The sequence below is a fragment of the Aegilops tauschii genome, chromosome 6 (assembly GCF_002575655.3).
Source record: "Aegilops tauschii subsp. strangulata cultivar AL8/78 chromosome 6, Aet v6.0, whole genome shotgun sequence".
In the NCBI taxonomy this organism is placed as follows: Eukaryota; Viridiplantae; Streptophyta; class Magnoliopsida; order Poales; family Poaceae; genus Aegilops; species Aegilops tauschii.
In genome coordinates this window covers 12317274-12337968 of record NC_053040.3, presented here as the reverse complement: position 1 = coordinate 12337968, position 20695 = coordinate 12317274, and positions in this window count along the sequence as shown.

Genomic DNA, 20695 nt, shown 5'->3' with positions numbered 1-20695 from the left:
TGATGTCCTTGGGACACGGCATCTTTTCAATAGCATCAACTTTAGCTTTATCAACTTCAATACCTCTTTCAGAAATTTTATGCCCCAAGACAATACCTTCATTAACCATAAAGTGGCACTTCTCCCAGTTCAAGACAAGATTAGTTTCTTCACATCTCTGCAAAACTCGATCAAGGTTGCTCAAGCAATCATCAAAAGAGGAACCATAAACGGAGAAATCGTCCATGAAAACCTCACCAACCTTTTCACAAAAGTCAGAGAATATAGCCATCATGCATCTTTGAAAGGTAGCAGGTGCATTACATAAACCAAAAGGCATACATCTATAAGCAAAGGTACCGAAAGGGCAAGTAAAAGTGGTCTTTTCTTGATCATCTGCTGACACACGTATTTCAGAGAAACCAGAGTAACCATCTAGAAAGCAAAAATGTGTATGTTTGGATAATTTTTCTACCATTTGATCAATGAAAGGCAAAGGGTAATGATCTTTTTTAGTAGCTTTATTTAATTTGCAAAAATCAATTACCATCCTATAACCTGTAATAATTCTTTGCGGGATCAATTCATCTTTATCATGAGGAACGACGGTAATACCTCCCTTCTTAGGGACACAATGAACAGGACTTACCCACTGACTATCAGCAACTGGATAAAATATACCTGCTTCAAGGAGCTTTAATATTTCCTTTCTTACCACTTCTTTCATCTTAGGATTTAATCGTCGTTGATGATCAATAACTGGTTTGGCGTCTTTCTCCAAATTTATTTTGTGTTGACATAGAGTGGGACTAATGCCCTTAAGATCATCAAGAGTATATCCAATAGCAGCACGATGCTTCTTCAGAGTTTTCAATCATTTCTCTTCTTCATGCCCTGAAAGATTAGTACCAATAATAACATGATATATCTTGTTTTCATCAAGATAAACATATTTAAGAGTATCAGGTAATGGTTTAAGCTCAAACACGGGATCACCCTTGGGTGGAGGAGGATCCCCTAGGATTTCAACAGGCAAGTTGTGTTTCAGAATAGGTCCCTATTTAAAGAATACTTCATCTATTTCCCTTCTTTCATTCATAAACATATCATTTTCATGATCAAGCAAATACTGTTCTAAAGGATCATTAGGAGGCACGACAATAGAAGCAAGACCAATAATTTCATCCTTACTAGGCAATTCCTCATCACGGGGTTGTCTACGAAATTTAGAAAAATTAAATTCATGAGACATATCACCCAAACCAATAGTAACAACATCCTTTTCGCAGTCTATCCTAGCATTAACAGTGTTCAAGAAGGGTCTACCAAATATAATGGGACAAAAGCTATCTTGTGGGGAACCAAGAACAAGAAAATCAGCAGGATATTTAACCTTCCCACACAATACTTCAACATCTCTAACAATCCCAATCGGTGAAATAGTATCTCTATTGGCAAGTTTAATTGTAACATCTATATCTTCTATCTCAGCAGGTGCAATATCATGCATAATTTCTTTGTATAAGGTATGCGGTATTGCACTAGCACTAGCACCCATATCACATAAGCCATGATAACAATGATCTCCTATTTTAACAGAAATAACAGGCATGCCTACAACAGGTTTATGTTTATCTTTAGCACCAGGCTTAGCAATTCTAGCAGTTTCTTCACAGAAATAAATAACATGCACATCAATATTATCCGCCAAGAGATATTTAACCATAGCAATATTAGGTTCAACTTTAACTTGCTCAGGGGGTTTGTGTGTCCTAATATTACTTTTGTTTACAACAGTTGAAGCTTTAGCTTGATCCCTTATTCTAACAGGGAAAGGTGGTTTCTCAACATAAGCAGTAGGGACAATAAGATCATTGTAAGTGATAGTCTTTTCTTCAACTTTAATAGGTGCAACTACTTTTACTTCAATGGGAGGATTATATTTAAACCACTTCTCCTTAGGGAGATCAACATGAGTAGCAAAGGATTCGCAGAAAGAAACTACTATCTCAGAGTCAAGTCCATATTTATGCTAAATTCACGGAAAGCATCGGTATCCATAAAAGATTTAACACAATCAAACTTAGGTATTATACCTGACTCTTTACCTTCGTCGAGATCCCAATCTTCAGAGTTGCGTTTAAATCTTTCCAATAAATACCATTTGAATTCAATAGTCTTCATCATAAAAGAGCCAGTACAAGAAGTATCGAGCATGGAGCGATTATTGAGAGAAAGCCGAGCATAAAATTTTGAATAATCATTTCTCTTCAGAGCTCATGATCGGGGCATGAATATAACATTGAATTAAGCCTACCCCAAGCTTGAGCGATGCTTTCTCCTTCGCGAGGCCAAAAATTATATATATAATTACGATCACGATGAACAAGATGCATAGGATAAAACTTCTGATGAAATTCCAATTTCAATCGTTTGTAGTTCCATGATCCCATATCATCACATAGCCTATACCATGTCAATGCCTCTCCCTTAAAAGATAAAGGGAAGACATTCTTCTTGATAACATCATCGGGCATACCTGCAAGCTTAAATAATCCACAAACTTCATCCACATAGATTAGGTGTAAATCGGGATGCAATGTTCCATCTCCTGCAAAAGGATTAGCTAGCAGTTTCTCTATCATACCCGAAGGAATTTGAAAGTAAACCTTTTTAGTAGGTTCAGTAGGTTGAGGAAAAACTATTTTCTCTACTGCTCGGGGTGAAGATACCCCGAACAAGCCCCTCAACGGATTACTTTCCATGGTAGCAAGTGACAGTAAATTTCAGCACACTATATAAATTTTTCCTTACCAAATTCCACTTACCAAAGGCGCTTCACTCCCCGGCAACGGCGCCATAAAAGAGTCTTGATAACCCACAAGTATAGGGGATCTATCGTAGTCCTTTCGATAAGCAAGAGTGTCGAACCCAACGAGGAGCATAAGGAAATGACAAGCGGTTTTCAGCAAGGTATTCTCTGCAAGCACGGAAATTATAGGTAACAGATAGTTTTATGATAAGGTAATTTGTAACAAGTAACAAGTAACAAGTGTAAATAAAGTGCAGCAAGATGGCCCAATACTTTTTGTAGCAAAGGACAAGCCCGGACAAACTCTTATATGAAGGAAAACGCTCCCGAGGACACATGGGAATTATCGTCAAGCTAGTTTTCATCACGCTCATATGATTCGCGTTCGGTACTTTGGTAATTTGATATGTGGGTGGACCGGTGCTTGGGTTTTGTCCTTACTTGGACAAGCATCTCACTTATGATTAACTCCTATTGCAAGCATCCGCAACTACAAAAGAAGTATTAAGGTAAACCTAACCATAGCATGAAACATATGGATCCAAATCAGCCCCTTACGAAGCAATGCATAAACTAGGGTTTAAGCTTCTGTCACTCTAGCAACCCATCATCTACTTATTACTTCCCAATGCTTTCCTCTAGGCCCAAATAATGGTGAAGTGTCATGTAGTCGACGTTCACATAACACCACTAGAGGAAAGACAACATACATCTCATCAAAATATCGAACGAATACCAAATTCACATGACTAATTATAGCAAGACTTCTCCCATGTCCTCAGGAACAAAGGTAACTACTCACAAAGCGTATTCATGTTCATAATCAGAGGGGTATTAATATGCATAATGGATCTGAACATATGATCTTCCACCAAATAAACCAACTAGCATCAACTACAAGGAGTAATCAACACTACTAGCAACCCACAGGTACCTGATACGTCTCCAACGTATCTATAATTTTTGATTGTTCCATGCTATATTATATTCTATTTTGGAAATTATTGGGCTTTATTATACAATTTTATATTGTTTTTGGGACTAACCTATTAACCGAAGGCCCAGCCCAGAATTGTTGTTTTTTGCCTATTTCAGAGTTTCGCAGAAAAAGAATATCAAACGGAGTCCAAACGGAATGAAACCTTCGGGGACGCGATTTTCGGAACGAACGTGATGCAGAGGACTTGGACCCTACGTCAAGACATCAACCAGGAGGGCACGAGGTAGGGGGCGCGCCCTCCAAAATCGTGGGCCCCACGTTGCTCCACCGATGAACTTCTTCCTCCTATATATACCTACGTACCCCCAAACTACCAGATACGGAGCCAAAAACCTAATTCCACCGCCGCAACCTTCTGTACCCGTGAGATTACATCTTGGGGCCTATTCCGGAGCTCCACCGGAGGGGGCATCGATCACGGAGGGCTTCTACATCAACACCATAGCCTCTCCGATGATGTGTGAGTAGTTTACTTCAGACCTTCGGGTCCATAGTTATTAGCTAGATGGCTTCTTCTCTATTTTTGGATCTCAATACAATGTTCTCCCCCTCTCTCGTGGAGATCTATTCGATGTAATCTTCTTTTGCTGTGTGTTTGTTGAGACCGATGAATTGTGGGTTTATGATCAAGTTTATCTATGAACAATATATGAATCTTCTCTGAATTCTTTTATGTATGATTGGTTATGTTTGCAAGTCTCTTTGAATTATCAGTTTGGTTTGGCCTACTAGATTGATCTTTCTTGCAATGGGAGAAGTGCTTAGCTTTGGGTTCAATCTTGCGGTGTCCTTTCCCAGTGGCAGTAGGGGTAGCAAGGCACGTATTGTATTGTTGCCATCGAGGATAACAAGATGGGGTTTATATCATATTGCATGAGTTTATCCCTCTACATCATGTCATCTTACTTAAAGCGTTACTCTGTTCTTATGAACTTAATACTCTAGATGCATGCTGGATAGCGGTCGATGTGTGGAGTAATAGTAGTAGATGCAGGCAGGAGTCGGTCTACTTGTCTCGGACGTGATGCGTATATACATGATCATACCTAGATATTCTCATAACTATGCTCAATTCTATCAATTGCTCAACAGTAATTTGTTCACCCACCGTAATATTTATGCTCATGAGAGAAGCCACTAGTGAAACCTATGGCCCCCGGGTCTATTTTCCATCATATTAATCTCCCGACAACAAGCTATTTCTGGTGCCGTTTTTATTTTGTTTTCTTTACTTTGCATCTTTATCATAAAAATACCAAAAATATTATCTTATCATATCTATCAGATCTCACTCTTGTAAGTGACCGTGTAGGGATTGACAACCCCTTATCGCATTGGTTGCGAGGATTTATTTGTTTGTGTAGGTGCGAGGGACTCGTGCGTGGCCTCCTACTGGATTGATACCTTGGTTCTCAAAAACTGAGGGAAATACTAACGCTACTTTGCTGCATCACCCTTTCCTCTTCAAGGGAAAACCAACGCAATGCTCAAGAGGTAGCAAGAAGGATTTCTGGCGGCGTTGCCGGGGAGTCTACGCAAAGGTCTACATACCAAGTACCCATCCCAAACCCTTATCTCCCGCATTACATTATTTGCCATTTGCCTCTTATTTTCCTCTCCCCCACTTCACCCTTGCCGTTTTATTCGCCCTCTCTTTTCCGTTCGCCTCTTTTTGTTTGCTTCTTGTTTGCTCGCGTGTTGGATTGCTTGCTTGTCACGATGGCTCAAGATAATACTAAATTGTGTGACTTTACCAATACCAACAATAATGATTTTTTAGCACTCCGATTGCTCCTCTTACCGATACTGAATCTTGTGAAATCAATGCTGCTTTGTTGAATCTTGTCATGAAAGATCAATTCGCCGGCCTTCCTAGTGAAGATGCCGCTACCCATCTAAATAGCTTCGTTGATTTGTGTGATATGCAAAAGAAGAAAGATGTGGACAATGATATTGTTAAACTGAAGCTATTTCCTTTTTCGCTTAGAGATCTTGCTAAAGCTTGTTTTTCGTCTTTGCCTAAAAATAGTATTGGTTCTTGGGATAAGTGCAAAGATGCTTTTATCTCTAAATATTTTCCTCCCGCTCAGATCATCTCTCTTAGAAACGATATTATGAATTTTAAGCAACTTGATCATGAACATGTTGCACAAGCTTGGGAGAGGATGAAATTAATGATACGTAATTGCCCTACGCATGGTTTGAATTTGTGGATGATTATACAAATTTTTTATGCCGGATTGAATTTTGCTTCTAGAAATCTTTTAGATTCGGCCGCGGGAGGCACTTTTAGGGAAATCACTTTAGGAGAAGCTACTAAACTCCTAGATAATATTATGGTTAATTATTCTCAATGGCACACTGAAAGATCTACTAATAAAAAAGTGCATGCGATAGAAGAAATTAATGTTTTGAGTGGAAAGATGGATGAACTTATGAAATTATTTGCTAATAAAAGTGTTTCTTCTGATCCTAATGATATGCCTTTGTCTACTTTGATTGAGAATAATAATGAATCTATGGATGTGAATTTTGTTGGTAGGAATAATTTTGGTAACAACGCGTATAGAGGAAACTTTAATCCTAGGCCGTACCCTAGTAATTCCTCTAATAATTATGGTAATTCCTGCAACAATTCTTATGGAAATTTTAATAAGATGCCCTCTGGATTTGAGACTAGTGTTAAGGAATTTATGAATTCGCAAAAGAATTTCAATGCTTTGCTTGAAGAAAAATTGCTTAAAGTTGATGAATTGGCTAGGAACGTTGATAGAATTTCTCTTGATATTGATTCTTTGAAACTTAGATCTATTCCACCTAAGCATGATATCAATGAGTCTCTCAAAGCCATGAGAATTTCCATTGATGAGTGCAAAGAAAGAACCGCTAGGATGCATGCTAAGAAAGATTGCTTAGTGAAAGCGTGTTCTTCTAGTTTCTATGAAAATAAAGATGAAGATCTAAAAGTTATTGATGTGTCCCCCATTAAATCTTTGTTTTGCAATATGAATCTTTATAATGATGGGACTGAATATGATCCACCTTTACCTAGAAGGCGTTCCAAAAATTCGGAGTTTTTAGATCTTGATGCTAAAATTGATAAAAGTGGGAATGAAGAGGTCAAAATTCTAGATATTAATGAACCCGCTATTTTGGATTTCAGGGAATTTAATTATCATAATTGTTTTTTAATAGATTGTATTTCCTTGGTGCAATCCATGCTAAATTCTCCTCATGCTTATAGTCAAAATAAATCCTTTACCAAACATATCGTAGATGCTTTGATGCAATCTTATGAAGAAAAACTTGAGTTGGAAGTTTCTATCCCTAGAAAACTTTATGATGAATGGGAACCTACTATTAAAATTAAAATTAAAGATCATGAATGCTATGCTTTGTGTGATTTGGGTGCTAGTGTTTCCACGATTCCAAAAACTTTATGCGATTTACTAGGTTTCCGTGAATTTGATGATTGCTCTCTAAACTTGCACCTTGCGGATTCCACTATTAAGAAACCTATGGGAAGAATTAATGATGTTCTTATTGTTGCAAATAGGAATTATGTGCCCGTAGATTTTATTGTTCTTGATATAGATTGCAATCCTTCATGTCCTATTATTCTTGGTAGACCTTTCCTTAGAACGATTGGTGCAATTATTGATATGAAGGAAGGGAATATTAGATTCCAATTTCCGTTAAGGAAAGGCATGGAACACTTCCCTAGAAAGAAAATAAAATTACCTTATGAATCTATTATGAGAGCCACTTATGGATTGCCTACCAAAGATGGCAATACCTAGATCTATCCTTGCTATTATGCCTAGCTAGGGGCGTTAAACGATAGCGCTTGTTGGGAGGCAACCCAATTTTATTTTCAGTTTTTTCCTTTTTGCTTCTGTTTAGGAATAAATCTTTGATCTAGCCTCTGGTTAGATGTCTTTTTATGTTTTAATTAGTGTTTGTGCCAAGTTAGACCTATAGGATCTTCTTGGGTGAAGAAACATGCTAGACAAAAGTGATGATATGTTGGGTGAAGAAATGGATCGCACTAAAACCTTGACTGAAAATCTTTAGAGACTTCAGACTAGGTTTGACAATCTTCAAGGTCGTCATAACACTCTCTTGTCTGATCATGAGAAGCTTTCTTATGCATTTCTTCAAAGAAATCAAGACCTTGAGAAGCTAAGGGTGAGTTATGAAGTCTTCAAAAGGAGCGCGATTCATTACTTGCTCAACAAATCAGCGCTGCTCAGGAAGAATTTGTTCCTCCATGTTTGAAATGCATTGAACGTGAATCTGCTAATTCTTCACCTGAATGTTCAAATGCTTCTAATGTTACAAATTCCTCACCTGCCTCTGCTATCACTAATTCCTCATCTGAGGACATTGCTAGTATCACTGACGATGCAGGGCTGAAGGAATTGTACATGACAGGCATGTACAAAAGCCTCAAAGGGCATCAGACTCTTTGTGATGTGCTTAAAAAGCAGATCCTCAACAGGAACCCTAGGAAAGAGGATATTGCCTTTGAGAGGAAACTCAATGCTGATGGTACATATTGGAAGCCTGAGCAGTACCCCAAAACCTCATGGGTTGCTGCAAAGGGACCTCCAGTTGATCCATCTAATCTATCTGGCTTTACATGTGAATCTCCTCATTCTTCTGATGAGTCATTTGACTCCAACTATAAACTGTTCAAAAATCAGAATGGTCAAGTATTTGCTATATATGTTGGCACTAACTGCAGGAACGTTTCCCCTATGAAGAAAATATGGGTTCCCAAAAGGTGCCTTGAAAGTCTTCAGGTGAATGTCCTCATGACACCACCTGTCAAGAAAAGGAATCCAAGATCAAATTCTTCATATGGACCAAATTCTTCATATGGATCCAAGTCCTCATACAGACCAAATTCCTCACGTGGATCAAATTCCTCAAAAGGATCAAAGTCCTCATATGAATATCATCGTGCTAACAACTCTGTTTCGCAGGGAAGAGCTAAGGGCTATGAATATGAGAATTATTCTTCTAATCATTATGTTCATAAGTCCTCGAAGAATTTCTCTGCTTATTCATATGCTTACCCTAACTCCTCTTATGTGAAACGAAATGGATTGGCTTCTATGCCACCTTTTTCGTATGGAGCTCGCAGAGTGATGAACTCTTTGCCACCCCTTCAGATGTGGGTGGTGAAGAAAAAGAACTAATCTCTTCTGCAGGGTCAGGTCTCCAGACGTGCGTGATCGTCTGAAGAATTTGCTAGAGACCTGAAAAGTGCCTAAAAGGACGCAGGCTAATCATGAAGAAATGAACTTTCATTTCTCACGTCCTCATACTGCTTTATCTGTTCTATTACTTGATGAAAATGATCTGATGAATTGATGTCATATTCTTCACTGATGAAGTATATGAGTTCATAAGCAGCACTAATTCATCCGCAGGATGATCAAACCAAAGCCACTGAGTGGGTCCTCGATAGTGGATGTACAAATCACATGACTGGTGACAAGAATCTATTGATGGATGCTTCCTTATCTCCATCGCATCTGAAGCATATCATCTTCGCTGACAAAGGCAAAAGTCAAGTATTGGGTCTAGGTAAGGTTGCGATCACAAAGGATCGACACATGGACAAAGTCATGCTTGTCGAGTCCTTAGGATACAACCTCATGTGTGTCTTAATGCTTTGCGATCTTGATATGGTTGTTGTCTTTGGCAAGTATCGTTGTGTTGTGGTTATGGAAGCTGACAATTCCAAAGTCTTCGAAGGCTTTAGGAGAGGAGATTTGTATATTGTTGATTTCTCTACAGGACCGCAACCAGCCGTGTGCCTACTTGCAAAAGCTTCAGAAGGCTGGCTATGGCATCGACGACTTGGTCATGCAAGCATGAGGAATTTGCACACGCTTGCGAAGAAGAAGCATGTCATTGGCATTGAGAATGTCAAATTCCTCAAGGATCACTTATGTGGAGCCTGTTTAGCTGGGAAGATGACAAAGGCTAAGCATCCAGCGAAGACTATCATGACTACCACTCGCCCATTTTAATTGCTTCACATGGATCTCTTCGGTCCTAATCATTACTCAGCAGTCACAAATGACGCATCTCTCTATGGCTTTGTTATTGTTGATGATTACTCTCGATACACATGGGTACACATTGTTACTTACAAACATGAAGTGCAGGAAGTCTTCAAACTATTTTCCTCGAGGGCTTCAACCAACTTCGGTGTGAAGATCAAGCACATCAGAAGTGACAATGGAACTGAGTTCAAGAATTCTGGTCTTGATGACTATCTTGATGAACTTGGTATTACTCATGAGTTATCTGCTCCTTATACTCCTCAGCAGAATAGTGTCGTGGAGCGCAAGAACAGAACTCTTGTTGAGATGGCTCGCACTATGCTTGATGAGTACAAAACGCCTCGTCACTTCTGGATTGAGGCGATTTATACTGTGTGCCACATCATCAACAGGGTATATCTTCACAAATTCTTCAAGAAGACTGCCTATGAACTCCTCACTAACAAGAAACCCAGTGTGAGTTATTTCAAAGTCTTCGGTGCTAAATGTTGGATTAGAGATCCTCATCACAATGCTAAATTTGCACCGAAAGCACATGAAGGTTTCATGCTTGGTTAAGGAAGGATTCGCACACCTACAGAGTCTTCAACAACGTTCTTCACAAGGTTGTTGAAACTGTAGATGTGCGGTTCGATGAAACTAATGGCTCGCAAAGAGAGCACCTACCTTCTGTGATAGATGAACCAGCACCTGAGGAAACTATCAAGTTCAAGGCTACTGAGGATGTCATTCCTACTGAAGAATCTGCTGAAGAATTCATTCCAGAACGTGAAGAACGTCGAGCTAATGCACCTGAAGAAAATACTGAAGAAAATGATGCTGAAGAAAATGCTGATCAAATTCCTCGACGACAACCAGCTCATCCTCGCGTTGCAAAAGAAGTGCAAGTTGAAAAGATCATCGATGACATTGAAGCACCAGGTCCTCTCACAGGCTCAAAAGCTTCACATTTATCTAAATTTTGTGAGCACTATGCTTTTGTCTCTATCACAGAGCTGTTGGGGAACGTAGTAATTTCAAAAAAATTCCTACGCACACGCAAGATCATGGTGATGCATAGCAACGAGAGGGGAGAGTGTTGTCCACGTACCCTCGTAGACCGACAGCGGAAGCGTTATCACAACGCGGTTGATGTAGTCGTACGTCTTCACGATCCGACCGATCAAGTACCGAACGTACGGCACCTCCGAGTTCTACACACTTTCAACTCGATGACGTCCCTCGAACTCCGATCCAGCCGAGTGTTGAGGGAGAGTTTCGTCTGCACGACGGCGTGGTGACGATGATGATGTTCCACCGACGCAGGGCTTCGCCTGAGCTCCGCAACGGTATTATCGAGGTGTAATATGGTGGAGGGGGGCACCGCACATGGCTAAGAGATCTCAAGGATCAATTGTTGTGTCTCTAGGGTGCCCCCCTGCCCCCGTATATAAAGGAGCAAGGGGGAGAGGGCCGGCCAAGGGGAGGTGGCGCGCCCAAGGGGGGAGTCCTACTCCCACTGGGAGTAGGACTTCTCCTTTCCTTGTGGGAGTAGGAGAAGGGAAGGGGGAAGGAGAAAGAAGGAAGGGTGCACCCCCCTTCCCTAGTCCAATTCGGACCAGACCATGGGGAGGGGTGCGGCCACCTTTTGAGGCCTTTCTCTCCTTTCCCGTATGGCCCATTAAGGCCCAATACGAATTCCCGTAACTCTCTCGTACTCCAAAAAATACCCGAATCACTCGGAACCTTTCCAAAGTCCGAATATAGTTGTCCAATATATCGATCTTTACGTCTCGACCATTTCGAGACTCCTCGTCATATCCCCTATCTCATCCGGGACTCCGAACTCCTTCGGTACATCAAAACTCAATAAAACTGTCATCGTAACGTTAAGCGTGCGGACCCTACGGGTTCGAGAACTATGTAGACATGACCGAGACACGTCTCCGGTTAATAACCAATAGCGGGACCTGGATGCCCATATTGGCTCCCACATATTCTACGAAGATCTTTATCGGTCAGACCGCATAACAACATACGTTGTTCCCTTTGTCACCGGTATGTTACTTGCCCGAGATTTGATCGTCGGTATCTCGATACCTAGTTCAATCTCGTTACCGGCAAGTCTCTCTACTCGTTCCGTAACACATCATCCCGCAACTAACTCATTAGTCACAATGCTTGCAAGGCTTATAGTGATGTGCATTACCGAGTGGGCCCAGAGATACCTCTCCGACAATTGGAGTGACAAATCCTAATCTCGAAATACGCCAACCCAACAAGTACCTTTGGAGACACCTGTAGAGCACCTTTATAATCACCCATTTACGTTGTGACGTTTGGTAGCACACAAAGTGTTCCTCCGGTAAACGGGAGTTGCATAATCTCATAGTCATAGGAACATGTATAAGCCATGAAGAAAGCAATAGCAACATACTAAACGATCGAGTGCTAAGCTAACGGAATGGGTCAAGTCAATCACGTCATTCTCCTAATGAGGTGATCCCGTTAATCAAATGACAACTCATGTCTATGGCTAGGAAACATAACCATCTTTGATTAACGAGCTAGTCAAGTAGAGGCATACTAGTGACACTCTGTTTGTCTATGTATTCACACATGTATTATGTTTCCGGTTAATACAATTCTAGCATGAATAATAAACATTTATCATGATATAAGGAGATAAATAATAACTTTATTATTGCCTCTAGGGCATATTTCCTTCAGTCTCCCACTTGCACTAGAGTCAATAATCTAGTTCACATCGCCATGTGATTTAACATCAATAATTCACATCACCATGTGATTAACACCCATAGTTCACATCTCTATGTGACCAACACTCAAAGGGTTTACTAGAGTCAATAATCTAGTTCACATCGCTATGTGATTAACACCCAAAGAGTACTAAGGTGTGATCATGTTTTGATTGTGAGATAATTTTAGTCAACGGGTCTGTCACATTCAGATCCGTAAGTATTTTGCAAATTTCTATGTCTACAATGCTCTGCATGGAGCTACTCTAGCTAATTGCTCCCACTTTCAATATGTATCTAGACCGAGACTTAGAGTCATCTAGATTTAGTGTCAAAACTTGCATCGACGTAACCCTTTACGACGAACCTTTTGTCACTTCCATAATCGAGAAACATATCCTTATTCCACTAAGGATAATTTTGACCGCTGTCCAGTGATCGTCTACTCCTAGATCACTATTGTACTCCCTTGCCAAAATCAGTGTAGGGTATACAATAGATCTGGTACACAGCATGGCATACTTTATAGAACCTATGGCCAAGCCATAGGGAATGACTTTCATTCTCTTTCTATCTTTTGCCGTGGTCGGGCTTTGAGTCTTTATTCAATTTCACACCTCGTAACACAAGCAAGAACTCTTTCTTTGAATGTTCTATTTTGAACTACTTCAAAATCTTGTTAAGGTATGTACTCATTGAAAAACTTATCAAGCGTCTTCATCTATCTCTATAGATCTTGATGCTCAATATGTAAGCAGCATCACCGAGGTCTTTCTTTGAAAAACTCCTTTCAAACACTCCTTTATGCTTTGCAGAATAATTCTACATTATTTCCGATCAACAATATGTCATTCACATATACTTATCAGAAATGCTGTAGTGCTCCCACTCACTTTCTTGTAAATACAGGCTTCATCGCAAGTCTGTATAAAACTATATCCTTTGATCAACTTATCAAGCGTATATTCCAACTCCGAGATGCTTGCACCAGTCCACAGATGGATCGCTGGAGCTTGCATATTTTGTTAGCACCTTTAGGATTGACAAAACCTTCTGGTTGCATCACATACAACTCTTCTTTAATAAATCCATTAAGGAATGCAGTTTTGTTTATCCATTTGCCAAATTTCAGAATCATAAAATGCAGCAATTGCTAACATGATTCGGACAAACTTAAGCATCGCTACGGGTGAGAAGGTCTCATCGTAGTCAATCCCTTGAACTTGTCGAAAACCTTTCGCAACAAGTCGAGCTTTATAGACAGTAACATTACCATCAGCGTCAGTCTTCTTCTTGAAGATCCATTTATTTTCAATGGCTTGCCGATCATTGGGCAAGTCAACCAAAGTCCATACTTTGTTCTCATACATGGATCCCATCTCAGATTTCATGGCCTCAAGCCATTTTGCGGAATCTGGGCTCACCATCGCTTCTTCATAGTTCGTAGGTTCGTCATGGTCAAATAACATGACCTCCAGAACAGGATTACCGTACCACTCTGGTGTGGATCTCACTCTGGTTTACCTACGAGGTTTGGTAGTAACTTGATCTGAAGTTACATGATCATCATCATTAACTTCCTCACTAATTGGTGTAGGAGTCACAGGAACAGATTTCTGTGATGAACTACTTTCCAATAAGGGAGCAGGTACAGTTACCTCATCAAGTTCTACTTTCCTCCCACTCACTTCTTTCGAGAGAAATTCCTTCTCTAGAAAATTTCCGAATTTAGCAACAAAAGTTTTTCCTTCGGATCTGTGATAGAAGGTATACCCAACAGTCTCCTTTGGGTATCCTATGAAGACACATTTCTCCGATTTGGGTTCGAGCTTATCAGGTTGAAGTTTCTTCACATAAGCATCGCAGCCCCAAACTTTAAGAAACGACAACTTTGGTTTATTGCCAAACCACAGTTCATAAGGCATCGTCTCAACGGATTTTGATGGTGCCCTATTTAACGTGAATGCAGCCGTCTCTAAAGCATAACCCCAAAACGATAGCGGTAAATCAGTAAGAGACATCATAGATCGCACCATATCTAGTAAAGTGCGATTACGATGTTCGGACACACCATTACGCTGTGGTGTTCCGTGTGGCGTGAGTTGTGAAACTATTCCGCATTGTTTCAAATGTAGACCAAACTCGTAACTCAAATATTCTCCTCCACAATCTGATCGTAGAAACTTTATTTTCTTGTTACGATGATTTTCAACTTCACTCTGAAATTCTTTGAACTTTTCAAATGTTTCAGACTTATGTTTCATTAAGTACATATACCCATATCTGCTTAAATCATCTGTGAAGGTGAGAAAATAACGATATCCGCCACGAGCCTCAATATTCATTGGACCACATACATCTGTATGTATGACTTCCAACAAATCTGTTGCTCTCTCCATAGTTCCGGAGAACGGCGTTTTAGTCATCTTGCCCATGAGGCATGGTTTGCAAGCATCAAGTGATTCATAATCAATTGATTCCAAAATCCCATCAGTATGGAGTTTCTTCATGCGCTTTACACCAATATGACCTAAACGGCAGTGCCACAAATAAGTTGCACTATCATTATTAACTTCGCATCTTTTGGCTTCAATATTATGAATATGTGTATCACTACGATTGAGATCCAACAAACCATTTTCGTTGGTGTGTATGACCATAGAAGGTTTTTATTCATGTAAACAGAACAACAATTGTTCTCTAACTTAAATGAATAACCGTATTGCAATAAACATGATCAAATCATATTCATGCTCAACGCAAACACCAAATAACACTTATTTAGTTTCAACACTAATCCCGAAAGTACAGGGAGTGTGCCATGATGATCATATCAATCTTGGAACTACTTCCAACGCACATCGTCACCTCGCCTTTTTACTAGTCTTTGTTTATTCTGCAACTCCCGTTTCGAGTTACTACTCTTTAGCAACTGAACCAGTATCAATTACCGAGGGGTTGCTATAAACACTAGTAAAGTACACATCAATAATCTGTATATCAAATATACCTTTGTTCACTTTTACTAGTCTCTGTTTATTCTGCAACTCCTGTTTCGAGTTACTACTCTTAGCAACTGAACCAGTATCAATTACCGAGGGGTTGCTATAAACACTAGTAAAGTACACATCAATAATCTGTATATCAAATATACCTTTGTTCACTTTGCCATCCTTCTTATCCACCAAATAGTTGGGGTAGTTCCGCTTCCAGTGACCAGTCCCTTTGCAGTAGAAGCACTTAGTTTCAGGCTTAGGACCAGACTTAGGCTTCTTCACTTGAGTGGCAACTTGCTTGCCGTTCTTTTTGAAGTTCCCCTTCTTCCCTTTGCCCTTTTCTTGAAACTAGTGGTCTTGTTAACCATCAACACTTGATGTTTTTCTTGATTTCTGCCTTCGTCGATTTCAGCATCACGAAGAGCTCGGGAATTACTTTCGTCATCCCTTGCATATTATAGTTCATCACGAAGTTCTACTAACTTGGTGATGGTGACTAGAGAATTCTGTCAATCACTATTTTATCTGGAAGATTAACTCTCACTTGATTCAAGCGATTGTAGTACCCAGACAATCTGAGCACATGCTCACTAGTTTGAGCGATTATCCTCCATCTTTTAGCTATAGAACTTGTTGGAGACTTCATATCTCTCAACTCCATGACATTCAAAACGTCTTTGAAGTCCCGATTCTAAGCCGTTAAGCATGGTGCACTAAACTATCAAGTAGTCATCATATTGAGCTAGCCAAACGTTCATAACGTCTGCATCTGCTCCTGCAATAGGTCTGTCACCTAGCGGTGCATCAAGGACATAATTTTTCTGTGCAGCAATGAGGATAATCCTCAGATCACGGATCCAATCCGCATCTTTGCTACTAACATCTTTCAACATAATTTTTCTCTAGGAACATATCAAAAATAAACACAGGGAAGCAACTACGCGAGCTATTGATCTATAACATAATTTGCAAAATACTATTAGGACTAAGTTCATGATAAATTTAAGTTCAATTAATCATATTACTTAAGAACTCCCACTTAGATAGACATGCCACTAATCCTCTAAGTGATCACGTGATCCATATCAACTAAACCATGTCTGATCATCACGTGAGATGGAGTAGCTTCAACGGTGAACATCACTATGTTGATCATATCTACTATATGATTCACGCTCGACCTTTCGGTCTCCGTGTTCCGAGGCCATATCTGTTATATGCTAGGCTCGTCAAGTTTAACCTGAGTATTCTGCGTGTGCAACTGTTTTGCACCCGTTGTATTTGAACGTAGAGCCTATCACACCCGATCATCACGTGGTGTCTCAGCACGAAGAACTTTCGCAACGGTGCATACTCAGGGAGAACACTTATACTTTGATAATTTAGTGAAGGATCATCTTATAATGCTACTGTCAAACAAAGCAAGATAAGATGCATAAAGGATTAACATCACATGCAATCAATATAAGTGATATGATATGGCCATCATCATCTTGTGCTTGTGATCTCCATCTCCGAAGCACCGTGCTTGTGATCTCCATCTCCGAAGCACCGTCATGATCACCATCGTCACCGGCGCGACACCTTGATCTCCATCGTAGCATCGTTGTCGTCTCGCCAACTTATTGCTTTTACGACTATCGCTACCGGTTAGTGATAAAGTAAAACTATTACATGGCGATTGCATCTCATAGAATAAAGCGACAACCATATGGCTCCTACCAGTTGCCGATAACTCGGTTACAAAACATGATCATCTCATACAACACATTATATCACATCATGTCTTGACCATATCACATCACAACATGCCCTGCAAAAACAAGTTAGACGTCCTCTACTTTGTTGTTGCATATTTTACGTGGCTGCTACGGGCTTGCAAGAACCGTTCTTACCTACGCATCAAAACCACAACGATAGTTTGTCAAGTTGGTGCTGTTTTAACCTTCGCAAGGACCGGGCGTAGCCACACTCGGTTCAACTAAAGTGAGAGAGACAGACACCCACCGGTCACCTTTAAGCAACGAGTGCTCGCAACGGTGAAACCAGTCTCGCGTAAGTGTACGCGTAATGTCGGTCCGGGCCGCTTCATCTCACAATACCGCTGAACCAAAGTATGACATGCTGGTAAGCAGTATGACTTATATCGCCCACAACTCACTTGTGTTCTACTCGTGCATAGCATCAACGCATAAAACCAGGCTCGGATGCCACTGTTGGGGAACGTAGTAATTTCAAAAAAATTCCTACGCACACGCAAGATCATGGTGATGCACAGCAACGAGAGGGGAGAGTGTTGTCCACGTACCCTCGTAGACCGACAGCGGAAGCGTTATCACAACGCGGTTGATGTAGTCGTATGTCTTCACGATCCGACCGATCAAGTACCGAACGTACGGCACCTCCGAGTTCTACACACGTTCAGCTCGATGACGTCCCTCGAACTCCGATCCAGCCGAGTGTTGAGGGAGAGTTTCGTCAGCACGACGGCGTGGTGACGATGATGATGTTCCACCGACGCAGGGCTTTGCCTAAGCTCCGCAACGGTATTATCGAGGTGTAATATGGTGGAGGGGGGCACCGCACACGCTAAGAGATCTCAAGGATCAATTGTTGTGTCTCTGGGGTGCCCCCCTGCCCCCGTATATAAAGGAGCAAGGGGGAGAGGGCCGGCCAAGGGGAGGTGGCGCGCCCAAGGGGGGAGTCCTACTCCCACCGGGAGTAGGACTCCTCCTTTCCTTGTGGGAGTAGGAGAAGGGAAGGGGGAATGAGAAAGAAGGAAGGGTGCGCCCCCCTTCCCTAGTCCAATTCGGACCAGACCATGGGGAGGGGTGCGGCCACCTTTTGAGGCCTTTCTCTCCTTTCCCGTATGGCCCATTAAGGCCCAATACGAATTCCCGTAACTCTCTCGTACTCCAAAAAATACCCGAATCACTCGGAACCTTTCCAAAGTCCGAATATAGTTGTCCAATATATCGATCTTTACGTCTCGACCATTTCGAGACTCCTCGTCATATCCCCTATCTCATCCGGGACTCCGAACTCCTTCGGTACATCAAAACTCAATAAAACTGTCATCGTAACGTTAAGCGTGCGGACCCTACGGGTTCGAGAACTATGTAGACATGACCGAGACACGTCTCCGGTTAATAACCAATAGCGGGACCTGGATGCCCATATTGGCTCCCACATATTCTACGAAGATCTTTATCGGTCAGACCGCATAACAACATACGTTGTTCCCTTTGTCACCGGTATGTTACTTGCCCGAGATTTGATCGTCGGTATCTCGATACCTAGTTCAATCTCGTTACCGGCAAGTCTCTCTACTCGTTCCGTAACACATCATCCCGCAACTAACTCATTAGTCACAATGCTTGCAAGGCTTATAGTGATGTGCATTACCGAGTGGGCCCAGAGATACCTCTCCGACAATTGGAGTGACAAATCCTAATCTCGAAATACGCCAACCCAACAAGTACCTTTGGAGACACCTGTAGAGCACCTTTATAATCACCCATTTACGTTGTGACGTTTGGTAGCACACAAAGTGTTCCTCCGGTAAACGGGAGTTGCATAATCTCATAGTCATAGGAACATGTATAAGCCATGAAGAAAGCAATAGCAACATACTAAAAGATCGAGTGCTAAGCTAACGGAATGGGTCAAGTCAATCACGTCATTCTCCTAATGAGGTGATCCCGTTAATCAAATGACAACTCATGTCTATGGCTAGGAAACATAACCATCTTTGATTAACGAGCTAGTCAAGTAGAGGCATACTAGTGACACTCTGTTTGTCTATGTATTCACACATGTATTATGTTTCCGGTTAATACAATTCTAGCATGAATAATTAACATTTATCATGATATAAGGAAATAAATAATAACTTTATTATTGCCTCTAGGGCATATTTCCTTCAAGAGCCCACTAAGGTAGATGAAGCATTTCTGGAGCCTTAGTGGATTCGGTCCATGCAAGAAGAATTACATCAGTTCGAGCTCAACAACATCTGGGAACTGGTCAAATGTCCAGATCCTCGCAAGCACAATATCATTGGCACAAAGTGGATCTACCGCAACAAGCAAGATGAAAATGGCCCTGTGGTGAGGAATAAGGCACGGCTTGTAGCTCAAGGCTACACACAAGTTGAAGGAATTGATTTCGATGAAACTTTTGCACTTGTTGCTAGACTTGAGGCATTCGCATATTACTTGCTTATGCTAACACTAGTAGAAAAAGGGCCTATTGTCCCGGTTGGTAAGGGCCTTTTGTCCCGGTTTTTGAACCGGGACTAAAGGGTCGTTACTAATGCCCTAACCCTTTAGTCCCGGTTCTTACACGAACCGGTACAGATGGGCCTCCACGTGGCCGGTGCGGCGAGCCCAGGCAGGAGGGCCTTTGGTCCCAGTTGGTGGCACTAACCGGGACCAATAGGCATCCACGCGTCAGAATTTCAGTGGATGGGGTTTTTGTTTTTTTTAAGGGGGGTTGGGGGTTTTGGGGGGTTAATTTAGGTGTTTCATATATTGTGTTAGCTAGCTAATTAATAGAGAGAAGTGTCCTCTCTTATCTCCGTGCTTGGTCGACGCTACGTACTATATACGTATGGAGAGGACTAGACACGCTAGCTAGTAATCAAATGAAGGAAACAGAAGATCGTCATGAACATATGCATACAGAGAGAAGTGATATCGACCACCTCTCCTTCTCCGAGAGATTGGTCGAACAACAAGTTCTCGCATATCTATCCGACACTACCGGCTACATATATACAATAATTATCTCTTACAATATAATCTCCTAATTAAATTGTAAGAACACAGGGTCGACATAGTATTGTCCGTTTTCAGCGATCACGTGGTCAAGGAAGAATGCCGCCAATTCCTCTTGAATTGCTCGCATACGATCTGGTTCTAGGAGTTCATCCCGCTTCTGAAACATCTAATTTAAAGAAGGGGGTCAATACATATATATATATATATATATATATGAATAAATGAAACTCAACACAAATGATGGTAATAAAAAAATTGTGAATATTATTGCTTACGCACTTCATATTGTTCGTCAGAGTAGCCCCGCTC